General features: G+C 42.4%; 1 long non-coding RNA gene across 1 annotated transcript in view; it reads left to right on the top strand.

Annotated features, from left to right (window-relative positions):
* LOC310770528 overlaps positions 1-13372 on the top strand; it is a 163262-nt gene that overhangs the window by 134254 nt on the left and 15636 nt on the right. The window contains exon 11 of the long non-coding RNA XR_014552230.1: positions 5340-5494. This is a non-coding gene — a long non-coding RNA (uncharacterized lncRNA). The remainder of the gene's footprint in view (positions 1-5339; positions 5495-13372) is intronic.

Here is a 13372-nt window from a genome sequence, read left to right as displayed (position 1 = left end):
GCTAATAGTAGATTCTTGTTACTGTTGTGTTAAACAGAAAGATCAAAACTGGGTATTCTATCCTTCAAAAAGAAAAAAAAAAGAAAAAATGTTTCAGTTAATATAAAAGCAAATGGCACACTGTGTTTTTAAGTTCTAACAGTGTGCTATCAAAAATTTTCTTTAATGACTTGAATATAGCCTGCAAAGGCTCATGAGATGAAATTTTTACAATGCTAGGCTTGTGCTTAATTTATATGAAACAATCAATTGTGTTTAAAGAATATTCAGGCATAAAAAGTTGGCTTGTAGGTAAATGATTCAGCTTCTCCCTTTCCTCTGTCAAACTGTAATCATCCTAGAGTGAGAAGCATTACATTGTTTTGGCGTTCTCACTGATTAGGGATATCTTGCAAGTGATTTGATTAAATATTGTCAGATTAAACAAATGGAAAGCTGGAAAAGAAAACCCTAACCAAATGGTAGACTCTATTCACATATAATTTAATGAGAATTGTTAGTTTATGCACCGCCATACCTTTTCATTTATTTGAAATTTTGGCCAGCTGTTTATTTTCCCCCTCATGGTGATCGCAAGCTAGAGGAACATTCAAACAAAAAGGAGAAGAATCCTTTAGCTGATGTAATAAATATTGCTTAGTTTCAGTCCCTCTGGCATTGTCAGCCTGCAGATCATTAAAGATGTCCCGATTTCCATGTAGATGTTTACATGGATCTGTTGAATGGGTTGGCTGATTTCAATGAAAGATGTGCATTTTTCCATTCAAGACATGATAGAGCATGTCTCTTTGTTGAACTGAATGGGGCAATTCTGAGCACAGATCAGAACTTTAGTGTTCTCATGCAGTTTGTGAATTAGGACACCAATCTTCAAATGCCCCACAGTTGACATTCATGCTGAAAACAAATCCCAAGCCTCAGCCTTACATTTGTTTTAGGGCTACACAGACCACAATCCAAAAGTTTAGTTTGGGAGAGGTATTAGCAGAGTTCTACTTGTGGAATGCAAACATGGGGCAGGAGGCAATTTTTTCCCCAGTTCTTCCTTTGCCCAAAGCTAATTTGGCCTTCAAAATCTGCTCTACAGGTTTGACAGAGTCCCTGCAGAACAGCATGGTGAAAATTGCACCTTGCGTTTATGAAAACTTCAACTGAATTGCAGCTCCTTTTACAATTGGAAGAGGCCTTTCTGTTTACAGGACTCCTTTCACTCATAAAATGACCCAGCCTTCTCCAACCTCATGCCCTCCAGATGTTGTAACTGAAATTCTTATCAGCCAAAGCCATCATGACCAATAGCCAGGAATTAGGGAGCCTGTAGTCTATACTATCTGTCCCCTACCAGGTTGGGGGATGGCTGACATTAGGAAAGCCACACTAAAGTCTCATTGAAATGAATGAACATAAATTTGTCACAACTAGGGATGAAAGGAGGAAGCAAATTCTAGCCTGTCCCATATTCATAATAACCAACTCTGCTTTTGTTCTGCTACTCTTTGACCTCTGCTAGCTAATGTAACTAGTTATGTAATGAATTTCAATGCATTTCAATGGAATGGCAACATTACAAACAATTCAGAAAATAATGTAATTATTTTGTAAGGTTTACAAACTGAAAGGAATCACATAATGAATACTACTTTTATTCACTTGTGTGATTTTTGTTTGACCTTGGATCAACATGTGACTTGTGGCAAATTTCCATTTCTGATGCAATTCTCCAACATCCTTAGTCAAAACTAAGTCATTATATTGATTTCAGTGGGGCATGAGGAGATTTTGGTCATATAGTTAATTTTGAATTCCCCTTAAGTTCCCCTCAAAAATGTATTTTAAAGGCCTAGCTCACGTTCACTGAAAAAAAGGGGAATTAAATGTGCTTAACTCTAGGAATGTGCCCAGGATCATGTTAGCAAACCAGGTCTCCGAAGCTGCATTGTATGATTTGTGTGATTCACACGCCTGTCTGTGAGGAGCGTGAGAAGGGAAGACAGGCTTATCTTTCTTCCGGTATGAGACTAAAATTGTACTTTCACTTTTACGCTTTGGATTCCTCTTCTCTCGGATCTGAGAGCGAGCACCATGATTGCTTGTCTGTATATTCTGTAAATAAATTAGTAGTTTAGAACTACAATGTCTCTAACTTCTTGCTGGGTTAAGACAGAAGGATAGTATGCTTACACCAACTGGTGTAGGTCGCTGGGAGTGCCCTGGAGAAGAAGGGGATGCCTTTTCCAGAGCTACGCTCTCCGGAGTATGTCCAGAGGAATGGGGGCTGCAGACACCCCAGGACATTTTCTCCCAACAGATCATGCCCAACATTTGCCCACCTCATCTTTGCAATCTGAATAATAATCCTAACTGGCTTATTTTCCAGAGGGAAGTATTCATATAAACATGAATAACTGTGGCATACAAAATCAAATTGCATTTCTGGCACCATTATCTGAAATACAATTACTTCTGAGGAGGTCAAATTGCATTTCATGATGATTCTTTCAGGTAAGTGTGCTTAAAGTCTCACTCTGGTCATTTCTCCCTTAAAGTTCCCGCCTGATAAGGCTACCAGTCCCTGGCCAGGTTTAGAATGTACTAAGGTAGGCAAAATAAAAGATGAGGAAGCAGGGGCGGAGGAAGGGAGGTGCGGTGGGTGCGGGCCGCCCAAGGGGGGGGGGAAATGACAAAATGCCATGTGACACTCACCGTGGGGCGTGCAGTGCGCCCAAGCCACGCATCTCTCCTGGGAGAGACATGGTAGCTTGGGCGCGTGCAGGCTCCGTGCTCCGGTCTGCCCGCTGCCTCCCCAGCTGTAGGGCGGCTGATTGGGAGGAGGAAGGCAGACCCTGGAGGCCCCGCGGTGTGCCCCACCCCGTCCCTATGGGCGGCTCGCCCTGCCCCTGGGTGTGCCGCCCCAGGCGCCCAAGTAGTTTCCTCCACTGCTGTGAGGAAGTTCTGTAAACAAAAACAACAACAATTTATTATTTATACCCCGCCCATCTGGCTGGGCCTCCCCAGCCACTCTGGGCGGCTTCCAAAAAAATATTAAAATACTGTAATACATCAAACATTAAAAGCTTCCCTAAACAGGGCTGCCTTCAGATGTCTTCTAAAAGTCTGGTAGTTGTTGTTCTCTTTGACATCTGGTGGGAGGGCAGGCCTGGCAAAATCTGTTGGTGATCAGGCAACCTCCTAGGTTTGTTTCAAATTCCTGTAACATTTGTTGTGTGAGTGATCCCTTTGCCCCGATGCTTTGTCATAAAGGGTAATGTGTTTCTGCCTGCAAGCCTTCCTTAGTTTTCATCAAACTTTTCCTTTTTGTTCAGCAGTTGACCTTCTTTTGCACAGACCTTAGTTCCTCGTGTTCTTACTGTAGGTGAGTTCAGGCAGTGCATCTCAGAATGCCAGCAGCCTGAGAGACAGGCTATCATTATAAGTCAGCCAGTCTACAATCTCACCCATGTGTTGCATGGGGTGTAAATATTGGATGATTGTATTTCAGAAGCCTACCCACCTATCTCAGTGAGAAAATTCAGGCAGTCGTGATACTTTTTGAGCTATGTTTCTAATTTTGTGTAGATACATATTTACAAATCTGCCAGTTTAGTGTGAAACATTCTCACATTAAGAGGTGATTAATGGCTACTTAGACTGGCATAGTTCCCCTGGCTGAGGTCTTTGAATTACTACCTTAAATTTAGGACTGCCAACTGATTACATTTTAAAAACCGTATTAACTATCAGGCTTTTAACTCATTCATTGACTTATACTTTTAAAATTTATATGCTTCAGAACTTCATTGAAATCTCTCCTTTGAAGATCCAGAAATAAAGGTTTCTCTTCAGTATGAGAAAAAAGCAAAAGCTGTAATCCTCAACCCACAGACCTGTGACTAAGTCCCATTGAATTATATAAAACTAGAATAGACATGGTTAGGGTTGTGCTGTTAGTGACCAAACCTACCACTCTTTGTTAAAACGTTTTTAATGAACATATGGAATCTTCTCTATGACATTAAGGCACCTAAGCAGAAGAGGAAAGACTTCAAAAATAAATGAGTACAAAGCACCATTTGACACTGATTTCAGTGGATTCATGATTGAAGTAGTTGAATGATTTGTATTGTTAGAAGGAAAAAAGTAAAGAACAAACCCAAATTCTCTGATAACAATGGCTTGGGAGAGCAGGGGGGAGATGGTAGGATGGTGTGTTAGTGCTTCTCTGCTGACCTCTGCTAGTGACACGGGGGGGGGGGACTCCACTGTAGCAGAGGTGGAGTATTGATGGTTTTGGATCCACTGGATCTGAAGTCCAACAGATTCCTAGAGAGTCTTTACTATTAGGCCCTTCATCTACTCCAGCCTAGAGCGTGTGTAGTGAAAAGAAGGAAAGAAACCATCCTTTACCAGCCTGTGGAATGCCCTCCCATCAGATGTTAAGCAGATGAGTAATTATATAACATTTAGGAAACACCTGAAGGCAGCCCTGTATAGGGAAGCTTTTAAATGTTTAATGTTTTACTGTGTTTTTATATGTGCTGGAAGCAGCCCAGAGTGGTTAGGGCAACCCAGTCAGATGGGCAGGGTACAAATGTTGTTGTTGTTGTTGTTGTTGTTGTTGTTGTTGTTGTTGTTGTTCTTCTTCTTCTTCTTCTTCTTCTTCTTCTTCTTCTTCTTCTTCTTCTTCTTCTTCTCCTTCTCCTCCTCCTCCTCCTCCTCCTCCTCCTCCCCCTCCCCCTACTTCTGCCCTGATATGTGGAAGCCAATGGACCTATGGACCTTTTGATGTGGCTGTAGATTTCACACGTTGTTCCCCTCCATACTTTGCCCACCTTGTTCCTGTAAAGCAGGGGTGCCCAAATTTTTTTCAAAGAGGGCCAGATTTGATGAAATGAACATGCACGAGCTTTTTGTTATTGAGCATTTTTTAGGATTAGGCCCCCAAAACGGACTTTGGACATGCCTGCTGTAAAGAATGAGCAATTTATTTGCCTAGCATCCATAACATTTAAGAAGATACCTGGAGGATCAGAAGGGGATCCTAATATATTCCCAATGTTCAACCATAAACCTACAGATTTTCCAATTTGCTATAAGTGGGAGGAAATCAGTGCATCTGCATGTCATTGAACGCTTAAGAGTCCATATCATTCAAATCCTTCTTTATGGACAGACTCCTTCACCATGAGGGACATATCCTGATGGTTACAAACATTTTAGTACATGAATTTCACTGTTTATTTATTAATGCTGCTTAAACTGATTCTGCTTCAGCAGTCTGAGCCACCCTTGCCTATCTTAATCCAAATATTTAGTAGCATATCTGCTTTTCTCATCATTAGGTACATCAGACTGTGCACTGATATATGTCGTGAACAGGGATGGAGTGAAATAATTATTTCTCTGGAAAAATTCCACTGCTGTACTGGTATTGTGCTGGCAGCTGGATGTGACCCTGGAATTTGTGTTGCATGAACAAAGGTAGAGAGGAATCAAGGTCAGTGAATTCATTGCTATTAATTTGCAAGCTCATTTTTGACCTTGTTGCAACATCGGATCTTTGAAGATGGATGGTATTAAATATTCTATTTTATGTAGGCTACAATCTTCTTAATTGTTTTATTACTATATTTCGCCAAAAGCAGTTTAAAAGTCATGAGCTTTAACAAGCTCCTTTTATACCATTCACTGCCTCTGAGTATTTTGCAACTTTGTTCCTTGGGAGGTGTTACCAAAGCACTATGACTTTTGCTCTTTTTCCTCCTGAAAAAAGGGAAGTTGACAATTAATCCTCAGTAATAATCCAAGAATGTGAGAAGTGGGAATGATCCTCAATAGGTCCCGCAAGTGGGCTGGTGTGCTTTGCTGTTCTTGTTTAAATGCTAGTTAGCCCCGTTCCCGAATGTTTTCACTTTGCCTCTTTTGTGTTTTTATTTTGCCTTTCCACTCTGAACTCAGAGTGCTCAAGGCAGAGAATTTCATTAAAACAACAGAAACTCGAATACACATTACACAATGAAAACAATTAAAAATCGCAAAAGTATCGTTCAGTAAAACAAACAGTCAGAAAACACACAAAATCAGATTCAAGGGAGGCCAGTCTAAGTAAGGTCTACTGTATACTCTCCAAGTGTCCTGATTTTCCAGGGACAGTCCTGGAATTACGAAAGCCATCCTGGCTTCTGATTTGGTGCCAGGATTTAACCCACCAGTGCCCCTATTTAACCCACCAGTGCTTCCACTGCTGAACTTGAGGAAGAAGATGAGTTGGCTCTTGTCTCGAGCGATGGCAGCTGCAGCTGCAGAGGCTGTGAGGGAGCACCATGTTGCCTCTCCATGGTTGCTGCTGGCCTCCTCCTTTGGCAGCTTGTAGTGGCTGCTGGAAGGCAGAAAAGGAGGAGGAGAGGCTGCCACCCAGCCCCACATGATGCGCTGGTTCTGAGGGGCAGGCAGAGGGCAGAAGCACCCTGGGTGGGAAGAAAGGGAGAGTGAAGCAGAGTACAAGGAATCTTGATTTTTTTTTTTAAAAAAAATGCTTTGTGCATGTAATCTTAAAAGGTAAAGGTAAAGAGCCCCTGGAAGTTAAGTCCAGTCATGAATGACTCTGGGGTTGTGGCGTTCTTCTCACTTTATTTGCTGAGGGAGCCAGCATTTGTCCGCAGACAGTTTTTCCAGGTCATGTAGCCAGCATGACTAAGCCACTTCTGGCAAAACCAGAGCAGCGCACAGAAACGCCGTTTACCTTCCCGCCGGAGTGGTACCTATTTATCTACTTGCACTTTGACATGCTTTTGAACAGCTAGGTGGGCAGGAGCAGGAACCGAGCAACGGGAGCTCACCCTGTCTCGGGGATTCGAATCGCCGACCTTCCAATCGGCAAGCCCTAGGCTCAGTGGTTTAGACCACAGCGCCACCCGCGTCCCTACATCTAATCTTACCCCTTTCTAAAATTTATTTATTGGTGTGTATTTTTCTTTTTGCAAATCTGCCAAAGAATAAAATTAAATAAAATTGGGATTATGGGATTTTCTAAGGACAGTGGAGGGTGTGTGTCCTGTGTCATGGTGTAAGTGGTGTTGGCCCTTCTCATATGTAGCATAATCCTGCTGCTGCTGCTGCATTGGACAATTATTTCCGATTGCTAATTTTCAAGGAGTGTGTGTCCTTTACGTTCACACTGATAGTCCCATTTCAGCATTAGCAAAGATGAACATTTATTTTGTTACTTTTCCCAGCAATTGGGTTATTTCAACATAATAGTGCACACACACACACGTACACACACACACACACACACACACACACACACACACACACGTAGATGGGCAGAAAATTTTCCACAGATAGCTTACAAAAATACCTTTATTAATAATGATGGCAAATGACATCTTCAAACCAATTATTCTTGCCCCATGCAGCAACCTTCACCACCTGCTTTTGAAACAGCTAACATACCATTCCTTGTTTATGTAGATTTGACCTGTCTCATAATAATTAGCAGGTATTTCCATTAAAAAAGCAGAAGAGTGCCCTTATGTTCACTGTCATCATAGCATTGCAGCAGGTGTTCTAATGCAAATATTTAGGATTAAAATGCCAGTGCTGTAATTGAATAGTCTCTGTTAAATGAATCAGAGCTTTCAACTAGCCTGAGTGCTGGGATTGCTAAGCACTGTGGCTTGATAGCAGTGTAGCTTGCAGTGGTTATACATCATGGCTACATATACTGTGGACATTGGTTGATACAATGGTGGCCGTTGAGGAAGGTTGTTGTGCAGTGGTGGGTTCTAACATGGCATTTCACATGGTTTTATTTCTATGGATCATGGCATCAGTGCAGCTGGCACAAGTTGAAACTAAAATGTACCCTTCATGAAAAACTCCTCTCTCAGATGTGTCTTGGAAAGAACAGCTAACATCCTGACCTTAATTGTTGCAGAAAATATCAGAGCACTAATCTTTATATTTCCCAGAAATATCTCGTTATCACCCTGCTGTATGCAACCGGCCTTCACACAGTCAATGGAATTCTCTTGTAAAGTAAATTTATGACTCAGGAACTGTAAAGATAAAGATGTGGTCTTCCCAAAATTAAGGTTGTGTCCTCTGTACTTCAAACTTATCTCACAAAGCCCAGCAGCACACTAGAGAGAGCAAACAACAGTTCAAAGGACTTGATGTTGTGCTATTTACTCACCAAGGAAACCCCCTGCCCTCTCTATAGCCGTTAGCCAGAGTCAAACTATACTTAAACCCATGGTTTTCAATGGTTTGTTAGCTCACCGCTCCAACAGGACCCCTTCTTTACTTCTCAGTGATCTTAGGGAACAAGCCTCTTAGGCTTCACTGGACTACAGACCAAGAAATGGTGTGAAGTTGTTGTGTTGCTGGCATAGGATTTGAAGGGGAGAGCTTAACTCTTGCAGAAGGCACAGAGCTCCGCTCCTTGACTTTGTGCTCCTCTATTTTCTCTCTCTTGTAGTGTGAATACTGTGGCACATTGCTGTATTCCCTTTTTCTAGGCTTTGGGTAGTTAGGGACTTTTTAACTCTTATACCTTTTTTATTACAGTGGTGTTATATGTACTGAATGATTATTTGCTGCCTGTATATCAAGAGAGTTTGTTGGATCTATACACATGTGGGCTCAGATGTTTGCCTAATAATCATTGGGAATTCCTTGCTGTCATCTTGGGGTAATCAGGTGGTGAGGAGAACACAGACCCTTACCCAGCAACTATCAGGGAATGACGGTGGTAAAGGCAGTGTCATCCAGCTGTGTGGTTGCAGATTTGATATATGATGTATCAGCCTCTGTTTGCTAATTAATTCATTGGATGCCAACGAAATTTGCAGCTGATTCAAAATTTTGTGTATTTACATAGCTTCACAAAGCACAGGGTGAGAAAATGTTAGCAACAAACGAAACACAGAAACACTGAACTTATCCATTGTTCCAGACTGTATTTCGATTTTCTTGGCTGGCTGGTGCTTTCACCTCCAGGAACAGAGAACAAAGACAGAGGAAGGCATCGTGCTTGAGTGTGTACAGTTTGTCTCTTTACATGATGGAGTCCCCCTCCCTCCAGAACTTGACCACCTCTTTTCACTCTGAATTGGAATCCTTCAAAGGTTGTTTCTTCATAGAAAAGGAACAACAATCCAGCTTTATATGCATCTCTTTTAAGGTCGGAGGTGATTCTTCCTCCCATCACATTTTTACAAGTGGCTTGGGCAGATATTGCAGCCTTCCAACAACATTATGAGTGGCCATTATATCACATTTTATTGTTTCCATGCATGTTGCCCAAAGCCTGTTTCCCCTTTTTGCAATGCATCAGTTTTTCCAGTTCAATACATTTTGCTGCTTGAGACAGCTGGATTAACTGCTGGATTGCATTTCAATATGTTGTGTTCTCTACTAAACCTGAAATCTGGATTGCAGTCCTTTTTCTCCAAGGAGCTCAAGGTAGCATACATGGTTCTCCCTGCCATCTCAAAATAATCCACACAACAACTCTGTCAGGTAGGTTAGGCTGAGAGGCGGTGGCTAGCCCAAGATCACCCAGCATGCTTCATGGCCAAATGGGGAATTTGACCCCTGGTTTCCTGGGTCCTAGTCTGACACTCACCACCCCACTGCACTGATTCTTATTTAGAGGACAGAGGAAAGACACCTTGTCCCTGTTTCCTGACCTCTAGTATCTGCAGTATCAGGCAGCTGTTTCTCTCTGTTTAATGTTTGGGCTAGCCCTTTACTAGAAATAACCTGAATGAGCTTTTCTTCTTTAGCTCATGCTGTGGAGCCCAGAGGGACAGAAGTATGCAAGCAGGATTTCCTAACTTAGCTTTGCTCCACTTAAAGAAGCCCAGCATACTCACATTCCCTAAAGGCCGTTCTTGCCACACAGGCTGCTAGAAATGTTTATGTCTTGTGACTTTGCAACATGTTCTTCTGATTCTATTGTTTAGCTTCCTTTCCTGAATTTGGGGATCACTCCAGGATCTAGATCTAGAGGTTTTACTATAGACAGTATGGACGTACGCTGTGGCTGTCCCTGATGACTATAGATGACTATAGATAAAAGGACCTGTATTCCCCTCCGCTGTCAACTGCCTTGCAACAGCAGTGCCTCTTGTATAATATGTTCCTAGCAGCTAGAACATGGCTTTAGCATGTAGATCTGGGGTGGCTAACCTCTACTGGTTGTTGGGCTCAGCTCCTATCAGGCCTAGCCAGCATGGCTAATGGTCAAGGTTGATGGGAGTTGATCTAGAGCAGGGGTCAGCAAACTTTTTCAGCAGGGGGCCAGTCCACTGTCCCTCAGACCTTGTGGGGAGCTAGACTGTATTTTGAAAAATAATAATGAATGAATTCCTATGCCCCACAAATAACCCAGAGATGCATTTTAAATAAAAGGACATATTCTACTCATGTAAAAACACACTGATTCCCGGACCATCCGCGGGCCGGATTTAGAAGGCGATTGGGCCGGATCCAAGCTCCGGGCCTTAGTTTGCCTACCCATGATCTAGAGTGATCTACAAACATCTCAAACTCTGAAATTAAGTGATGGATAGAACCAGGGCCCTCTTTAGCATATGTGCCGCTGGGGTGCAAAGATCCATCCAGTGCCCCCAAATTTAGTTTAGCCCCCAATTAACTTTTATTATGCTTATGTCAGACACCACGCTTATGCCTTATCTCTTGTTTACAAAAGAAGGGAGGAAAAAGAAACAAACTTTATTTGCTCATTTACTTACAGTACACTTATACTTAAGTATACAACACCACCACACTTAAACTTATAAGTATTATTTAGGCACCTGCTTAGGAGAAACACCAGTCATGTCAAAGGTGCCGCTGACCCTGCTGCCGCATAGCAGCTCAATACAATATGTAACATAATATTTTGATGTAAGAGTTAATTTTGCGTGCACGGCGCTGTTGAGAATGACAAGTGCCGTTGTTGAGTCTGACAAGCACCACCGTTGTGAATGACGTCACAAGTGTCTTTGGTAAATGAGCGCACAAGTCCAAAGTCTTTTAGTGAAACAGTAAGTATACATTTCGGTAATACCTAGGTATATATGTATTTTGTTTTTCTAGCTTGATCAAAATTATTTATTATTTCATAACGGGTAGATAGTTAAGAGCTTAGGCGGCTTCAGCGGCGGGTGCCTGGTGCCCCCCAGAATTCAGTGCCTGGGTGCCCTGCACCCCTTGGACCCCTGGGTAAAGATGGCCCTGGATAGAACTATACCAGGGATAGGGAAGTTCAGGCTTTGGAGCCGCTCTGACTAATTCTTGGGACTCTCCCACAACCACATTCCATCACCAGCTAACCTCCCCCCCCCAATCTCAGGTCACGCCCCTCATCAGTCCTGTTTTTCAACCTTCTTGGGTGTTTTTCACCTGGCTAGAAAGCATCCTTGAGCTCTGATAATGCCTCTTGCTACATAGATAAGGACATTTGAGTGTGGGTAGAAACAAGATAGAGAGAGAGATGTTTATGGGTAGAATGATGCCTACTGTAAAAAGGTAGAACTAACATTTGTGGCTCTACTCATGTCATACCCCTCAACTGTCCTGATAAAATTGGGACATTGTTTTTGTGTGTGCACAACATGCATTTTTGGGTGCCAGGATCTTGCCCCCCCTCAAAAAGCACTGGGGGAGCACGGGCCCAAAAAAGTACATCCTTGGGAGCTGCAACCTCACACATGCCACATGACTCGTGTGGAAACACAGCCCCGGAAGACACGCTTCCCGGTTTTTCACTTCAGTGTTTTGGAAAGTATGTCATGTTGGGTCTGCCCACCAACTGGCATTTGGCCTCTAGTAGGGAACAGGTCCCTCAGGCTGAAAAAGGTTCCCCAATTCTGGCTAGATTAAAGGGCTTCTGAGTATTATTATTTTTCCAGAGTCAGCTCCAGGTCTGAGGTGTCCTTAGCAATGAGCCTTCTGGTAGGGTTCTCTCCTCTATTGGTAGGCCTCAGAGGTGGCAGCCACCATTTTCATGCCCTAGAATTCCCCATTGGGAGAACAGTGGTATCTAGACCCAACCACCAGGTGACTCCTGGACTGTGTGGCAGAACACTGGATCACAGGAAGCTGCCTTATGTCAAGTCCATTGATCTCATTATTGTCTACCAAGACTGGGAGCGGCTTTCTAGGTTTTCAGGCAGGGATCTCTCCCAGCCCTGCCTGAAGATGTGGAGGATTGAACCTTGAGCTTCCTGCATGCACACAGATGCTCTACCACTGAGCTATGGCCCTTCAGCTAATGCCAGGTGTTGATGCTGGCCCCAGTTCATTTGAAAGACTGGATCTATTGATCATGAAGACATTTTTGTGAAATGGTTTTCCTTCCATGCTATGTCATGTCTGAGAACAGATGTCTTTTTATGCCGCAGACAATGGATAGGAGTGTCTATTCCAGCAGCCTGCACGTTTCCAATACGGAACATTAGCTCCCAAAATGATTTCAGAAGTCTGAAGCTGCTGGCTGTCGATAGAGAAACATCCATGAGTGGTAATGATTTAAAAGGCTGTCTTATGGGAATTTTTTTGTGATTCAACATTAGGCTTTTTTTTAAAGAAGAGGAAGAAGAAGAAGGAGGATGTTTATAATGATGATAGGAAACCTTCACTAAGAAAATCTGCAGGTAACTCAAAGGAGATGAGACAAATAAGTAAGAAAGTGTGCATAGTTTGGCTGCAGAAAAGTCAAAAGGTCCTGAGTATAATATATTAGAAAATAGCTAAATGTGGGGTTGCATTTCTGAGACAAACATTATGTGCCAAATTGGCTGCCTCGGGAAAAGCAGCAGTTTGGAAAAGGATATTGGAGTATGTTGGTGGCAAGTTAATAATAGGTATATTAAAAGGAGACTTTCTGGATACCAAGGTCCAGGTTTGGGGCAAGTACTCTTTGGTGAGAGAACCCCAGCAGAGATTTAAAATCACAAAACATGCAGCAAAGTAAAGTGTGGAAATATAGGCTGTTGGATTTTAAAAATATGCCCTTGTGAGTTCCAAAACTTTGCTCTCTCCCACCACAGGAAAAGGTAATATTTGGTTAAAAATTGGTTTACTTACAAACTCTTAAAAGGTTACCTATAGTCAACATATGGGCACTGCTAAAACTAATATGCTAGAAATTACTCAAGAAAATAATTACACATAAATCCATTCCCATTTGCCTTTCATCAATATTTTCCCTTTATGTCTGGTTCTTTTGATCAGAGCACTGGGTGACGCACTGATATGCTTCTGTTGAAACAGCTAAATACAATTACTGTACTCTGTGGGATAACCAGCTTCATATAATCAACATGCTTAAGTCTAATTAATGCATGAAGGGGTTAATGCC

The sequence above is a fragment of the Podarcis filfolensis genome, assembly GCF_964270895.1.
Source record: "Podarcis filfolensis genome assembly, chromosome: 9".
In the NCBI taxonomy this organism is placed as follows: Eukaryota; Metazoa; Chordata; class Lepidosauria; order Squamata; family Lacertidae; genus Podarcis; species Podarcis filfolensis.
The sequence above is the reverse complement of the archived record's forward strand: the minus strand, read 5'-3'. Positions and strand labels throughout refer to the sequence as shown.